The 7328-nt window shown below is 39.3% G+C and overlaps 1 pseudogene; it reads left to right on the forward strand.

Annotated features, from left to right (window-relative positions):
* The first annotated feature begins 5421 nt into the window (after positions 1-5421).
* Positions 5422-6699, forward strand: LOC127685633 (nuclear receptor subfamily 1 group D member 2-like; annotated as a pseudogene).
* Positions 6700-7328: the final 629 nt, after the last annotated feature.

Consider the following 7328-nt stretch of genomic DNA (forward strand, 5'->3'; position numbering starts at 1 on the left):
AGATATAATATGAATATATAAATTATTGATAAAATATTTCTATTATATATTGTTTCTATTGATTCTATTCCTTGTATACCAAATACAATTACATGTACATGCTATTTGACATCTAAATTCTTTTAACACAAGGATACCAAATTAAATTTAAATTCTTTTTGTTTTTATGTTCAACATCCCTGACCCCAGGAATATAAGATATTTCCAGTACACAATGGTGTTGTCTTTAGAAGAATTTCCAAATAGTGGGGAGATGGAACCACCACCAATAGAAAGACATGGCCCTCAATTGAAAGATGGTGCTCCCTACACATTTTCAAAATATTTGGCCCATAATTGTTCCTGTCTAATGGAAATCCAGGGACAAAAATCAAGTAGAGACTGAAGGAAAGAACATTCAGAGTTTGCCCCAACTTGGGATACATTCCATGCACAGGCATGAAACCTTAAAACTATGGCTGATGCAGTCTTGTCTTTGAAATGTGTAGCTTAATATGGCCGTTCTTTAAGAGGATCTATGAGCAACTGGCTGATACAGATATAGACAATTACAGCTTACCACTGGACTAATCTCTGGAACCTGTTTGGAAGAATTAGGGGAAAGTCTGTTACTCAATAGGAAGAACAACAGTATCAACTAACCAGAACCTCTCAGGGCTCCAAGGGACTAACCCACCAGCAAAAGGGCATACATGGGCTGGTCTTTTGCCCCTGGTACAAATGTAACAGATGAATGCTTTGTCTAGTCAGAGTGAGAGAAGAGGAGCTTTGTCTTGTGCAGGTTTGATTCCCCAGGGAAGGGGGATGCCAGAGGGTGAGGTGGCAGTGAGTGATTTGGTGAGGGAACACACTCTTAAAAAGTGGAGGTTGAATGTGGTAGAGGGCTTTTTTAGGGGGTGAGTGGGGTGATAAAATTAGAAATCTTTTTTTTTTTGAACCTGGCTATGGGCGTTTATTTTTATAAATGAAGAGAACAAAACAAAATATGAACAGAGAGTTTTGTGTTTGGGTCACATGGTTAATATAGTATAATCACCAGGAGAATCAAGCCCACATTCTATACATTTTTCTTCACCCAAGTATTTCATCACTTGGGTTTCTCCCCCATCTGTCTCTTTCTCTGTCTCTGTCTCTCTGTCTCTCTGGTTCCATGTGTGTGTGTGTGTGTTGGGGGGTGATGTACTATGTACTCAGGATGGAGGTGAATACCCACAGGCTCTCAACATACCCACAAACATACTTCTAAGTTGACTGCTATGCTCCATGACTCACAATGCACACATAACCCACGGAAGTTATGGTGAATGAACATGGCTATCCACACATTTTTGGATGCATGGGTGAAGGCAACCCATTCCCTCACAAGCTGATAACTAGATTAAGGAACGTTTCACTAGACTGGAAGCCAACACTGACCCAATAGGGCTCTACAGATTGAGTGGGAAGGATCCACTAGCCTTGCTCCTGCTTTGAGCCTATGAAATACATAGTAGATGAGCAGCACTGCAAAATTAGAAATCTTAGTAAATAAAATAATTTAAAAAAGAATATTTTACCCAAACACAAAATAATATACCTTCTTCTCAGCACCTCATGAATCCTTCTCCAAAACTGAGTTTATAGTCAGTCACAAAGGAAGCCTCAACAGATAATTAAAATAATGTCTTTTATCTTAATGGACTACCCATGAATTAAAACTGGTCTTCAACAAAAATAGAAACTGGAGAGTCTATACACACTCATGGAAATGGAAACTTTATTTACTAAATGATATCTGTGACTTGGAAAAAATACTGGAAAAACTACTGACTTTTTAAATATTAAAAATAAATGCACAACATGCCCAAGTTTATGAAATACCACAAAAGTTATGCTAACAGGAAAGTTTTTACCATTAAATACCTCCATTAAGAAAATACATTCTGAATCCAGCAATTTAAAACAACTGAAAACTCTGGAAGAAAAAGAAGCAAACACACCAAAGAAATGTAGATAGATAGAAAAAAATTAGAATCAGGACTGAAATCAATCATGTATGAATAATGAAACAATGTAAAGGATCAGGGAAACCAAGTGTTTGTACTTCGGGAAAATTAAGAAGACAGACAAACCCTTTGCCAAACTAACCAAAAGACAGAGGTATATGATTCAATGAACAAAATCAGTTGTGAAAGGGGAGACATGACAGACAGTGAGGAAATTCAAAGAATCACTATTTCTTGCTTCAAAGCCTGTATTTTACAACATTAGAAAATATATTTTACTTGTTACTTTCTTTATATACAGTTCAAATGTTATCTCCCTTCCATGTTCTCCATTTATAATTTATCACCTCCCCATTCCTGCTGCCTCGGTGAGGGTGCTTTCCCACCTACTCACCTACCACTGCCTCATCACCCAATCATTCCTTTACTCTGGGTCATCTAGTCTACACAAGATGAGGCAATCCCCTTATAGTGATGCCTGATAAGGCAATCCTCTGCTACATATCCAACTTGGACCATGGCTCCCTCCATGTGTACTTTTTGATTAGTAGTTTAATCCTTGAAAGTTTTTTGGGGGGGTCTAACTGGCTGATATTGTGGTTCTTGTTGGGTTGCAAACACTTTCAGCTCCTTAAGTCCTTGCCCCAACTACTTCATTGAGGTACCAGTGCACAGTCTGATATTTGGCTGCATGCATCCTCATCTGTATTGGTCATGCTCTGGCAGACCAATGCTCAGTGGAGAGCTATATCAGGCTCCTGTCACAAAGCACTTCTTGGCATCACCAATAGTTTCTGAGTTTAGTGCCTGCAAATGGGAATGATCCCTAGGGGGGACAGTCCCTGGATGACCTTTCTTTTAGTTTCTGCTCCACTCATTTCCCCTTCACTTCCTTTAGAAAGGAGGAATTTTGGATTAATATTTTTGAAATGGGTGGATAGCACCACCTCTCTTAACAGGTGCCATGCCTATCCACTTGAAACTATCTCTACAGGTTCTTTCTCCCCTTTGTTTGGATTTCAGCTAATGTCTTCTCTCTTGTTTCCTGGGTATACTGTGGGTTCCTTGTATCTGTGACTTTCTAGTAAGTACCCCCATTTTCCCGTTCCCCCACTGCTACAAACATCCTTTCAAATTTCTGACATTCTGTACTTCTTCTCCATCTCCTCCTGTATCTGAAAAATCTTAATGAAATATATAATTTTCTATCTAACCATATTGATGAAGGTATTCCTCAGGTATAGTAGTTCTCTGATAGAGTGTTCGAGGGAGTTTATGTATAATATCATATAATTTACAAATAGTGACGTTTTGACATCTTCCTTTCTATTTTGTATCTACTTTATCTGCTTTACTTGTATTTTTTCACTGCCTAGAATGTAATGTACTGTGTTGTATAGATATGAAGACATGACTGGTTAGGCAAATTTTGTCCCTGATTTTAGTGAAATTGATTTAAATTGCTCTCCACTTAATTTGATGGTTGCTATTGTCTTACTGTATATTGCTTTCATTACGTTTACATAGATGCCTTATTTTCCTGGTCTACTACTTTTAACATGTCAAATTATTTTCTATTTTTATATTTTATTTAATCTTTTTTACTGATTTATCCTCCTTCCAGTACCATCTCTGACAGTTCCACATCCCATACTACCTCACTCCTGCCATCTCCACGAGGATCCAAATCCACCCCCTCAAACACATATTCCACCAGATCATCCCACACCCTAGGGTCTCCAGTATCTAGAGGTTATGTGCATCTTCTCTGACTGAGTCAAGACTAACTGTCCTGTGTTGTATTTATGTTTCAGTCCTCATATTAGCTGGTATAGGAAACCTGCTTGGTGGTTCCCTTTCTGAGAGATCGCCATGGTCTAGGTTTGTTGAGATTGCTGTTCTTCTTATAGTGTTGTCCTGTGCCTCTACTTTTTCCAGCTTCTCTATTATTTGACCACAGAGGTCACCAGCTTCTGTCCATTGTTTGGGTGTAAACGTCTGTGCCTGAATCTTTCAGCTGTTTGTTGGGTATTTTCAGGGCCATCAAAACAGGCTGCTTTTTGTGAGCATACCATAGCATCAGTAATAATGTCAGGCCTTGCGGAAACCCCTTGTGCTGGATCCCAAATTGGGCCTGTCAGTAGACTTCCTTATTCTAAAGTTCTTCTTCCTATTTTCTTAGCATTTCTTTCAGACAGAAACAATTCTGGATCACAGATTTTGACTGGGGGATAACAATTCATTCCCTCTACTTGTAAAGTAGTTTTTTCTACTGAATGTGGGCTCTGCAAGTTCCCTCTCTCCATTGTAGAGCATTTCATTTAAGGTTCCTCCCTTTGAGTCCTGATAGTCTCTCACCTCCCATGTCTCTGGTAAATTCTAGAAGGTCACCCACTTCCTACCTTGTGGGGTTGCCTGTTTCCATACTTTTTGCCAGCCCTCCATGCTTCAGTCCTGTTCCCCTCATCCAATACATGATCATGTTCCCTATTTGCCTTCCTCTCCCCTCTCCTACCCATGTCCCTTCTTTTCTCCACTTTCCTGTGATTGTTTTCTTCTCCCACAAAGACTTGTTAATACATACCTTTTTATTTTAGTTTGTTTCTATTGTAGATTATGTTGAAAGATTTTCCTATACTGAACTATCCCTGCTTCCCTGGCATAAAGCCTACATGATCATGCTGGGTGATATTCCTGAACTTGACTTGTGACTATTTTATTGAATATTTTTGCATCATTATTTATAAAAGAAATTGGTACAAAGTTCTCTTTCTTGAGTGATTCCTTGTATGGCTTAGGTATCAGGATGACTGTGGTATCATAGAATGAGTTTGGCAGTATTCCTTTTATTTCTACTTTGTGTAATAGTTTGAGGAGTAAGGATGTAATGTCTTCTCAAAAAAACATGGGCCTTTTTTAAACAAATCATAAAATGGACTTAAAATGAAATTACAGAAAGAATACACTTAACAATGACCGCTAATAATATGAAATATCATGCTGTCATTCTATCAAAGCAAGCGAAAGCTCGGTGTGACAAGAAATTAAAATCACCAAATAAAGAAATTGAAAAAAATATGAGAGGATGGAATGATCACCCATGCTCATGGATCAGTATGATTAGCAAAGTGCAAAATTGCCTTCTTACCAAAAGCAGTCTACAGATTACAATGCAATACCCATTGCATTGAAACCCATTGTAACACATTTTTATAGACATTGAAAGATGAATTTTCACATGGTTGAGGATAACGCCACATTAGCTTCTGTGCTGCTGCCAAGCACTGCCACAGGAAGCTGCTGTACCTCCCTTGTGTCCTGTGACCAGCAGGAGCAGCCCACCTCAGGTGCTTATGAGGCTGGCCAGTGAGCTCCACCACCAGTAGCCCAGGGCAGCACAGTGAGGGCCACACTCTTCTAAGCTCCACAGATCTGAATGCAGGGTTTCTTTTGGACCAACATTCAGCAAAACATCCAGTATAAGAAGGGCCTGAAGAATGATAACTGTTCCATCATGAGGATGAACAGGAACCAGTGCCAGCAATGCCACTTCAAGCAATGTCTGTTTGTGGTAATGCCTTGAGATGCTGTCCAATTTGGCCCAATTCCTAAGCATGAAAAAACAGAGAATGCTAATTGATATGCAAAGTGCAATGATGAACACCCAGTTCAGTGGCCACCTATAGAATGACACCTTAGCAGAGCAGCATGAACAGTCAGCACTACCAATTCAGGAACATCTACGGCCCAAGCCACAGCTGGAGCAACAAAATCACTACTCCCTCTGATATTGCAAAGGAGGAAGTGATTGGCATGGTGACCAGAGACCACAAGAATACCTTTCCGTGTAATCAAGACAATTCATCTGAGAGAATGCCACCTCAGAGAGGAGAATGGATCCCCAGGAATGTGGAGCAATATAATTTAAATCATGACCATCATGGAGGTGGGCTTCACAGCCACTTCCCCTGCAGTGAGAGCCAGCAGCATCTCTGTGGACAGTACAAAGGAAGGAATATAATGCATTAGTTAAATGGACATGCCATTTGTATTGCAAATGGATAATGTGTGAACTTCTCCATTATTTGTACTCAGAGTCTGTGATAGAATTCTACTTTGTCCTATGAGCAAGTCTCCATATGTGGCTCCTCAGAAGTCTGGACATGAAATCTAGGAAGAATTTTCATTGAGTTTTACTCCAGCAGTAAAAGAGGTAGTGGAATTTGCAAAATGAATTTCTGGCTTCAGTGATCTGTCTCAGCATGATTAGGTCAACCTCTTAAAAGCTGGGACTTCTGAGGTTTTAATGGTATGATTTGCTTCATTATTTGATGCAAAGGATCAGGAGCAGACTGTCACCTTTCTAAGTGGTAAGAAGTACAGTATGGATGACGTGCACTCAATGGGAACAGGAGTTCTGTTCAGCTCTATGTTTGAGTTCAGTGAGAAGCTGAATGCCCCCCAGCTCAGTGATGAAGAAATGAGCGTGTTCACTGCAATTGTTCTATTATCTGGAGATCAATGTGGAATTGAAAATCTCAACTCAGTAGAGGCTTTTCAGGAAACACTCATCCATGCACTAAGGACCTTAATAATGAAAAATCATCCAAATGAGTCCTCCATTTTTACAAAATTACTTCTATGTTTGCCAGATCTTTAATCTTTAAACAACATGCACTCTGAGGAACTCTTGGCTTTTAAAGTTTATCATTAAGGCCTTTCAACATGGACTGATGCTAAAGTATACTTTTTGCTGAGATTTTTTTTTATATGTGTATACCATATTGTAGAAATAGAAAAGAACTTAACACCAGGTCCTGGGCTTTCTCTGTAGTCAGCCACCAATAGCTGTTTAGATGATAACTAGTTGTCTTGTTAGACATTGGACCACCCTCCCCTGTAGACCAATCAGCTATGTTGCATGTAGACTGGAGAAGTTAAACTGAACTATAATCACACAGAATGTTAGACTTTTTCATCTGCCAAAGCCAAGATACCATTTGATCTCCCCAATGGTATAAATCTAACTCATGTTACAGATATTGGAGGAATTAGACATTAACCCTTTGTGCTGAGAATTCTGTTGTGCCACAGACTGAAGTGCGATTAGGGAAACTGAGAGCCAAGAGGTCTTTATGTGGTTGGATTTTGCTCTGCCATTGTCAAAGTACATGGTCCTGGCAGTCCCTAGGTTGTGGAAGATGATAACTGATAGTGTTTCCAATGTCCTCCCTCATAGAGATACTGAAAAAATGTTCATAAAGCATGTTTTCCTCTTGGGAGATAGGTACTATGTAAATAAGGTGAAGTTTTTTATTATAATTGCTCATAATAATAATCTTG

Source organism: Apodemus sylvaticus, chromosome 1 (assembly GCF_947179515.1).
Source record: "Apodemus sylvaticus chromosome 1, mApoSyl1.1, whole genome shotgun sequence".
Classification (NCBI taxonomy): Eukaryota; Metazoa; Chordata; class Mammalia; order Rodentia; family Muridae; genus Apodemus; species Apodemus sylvaticus.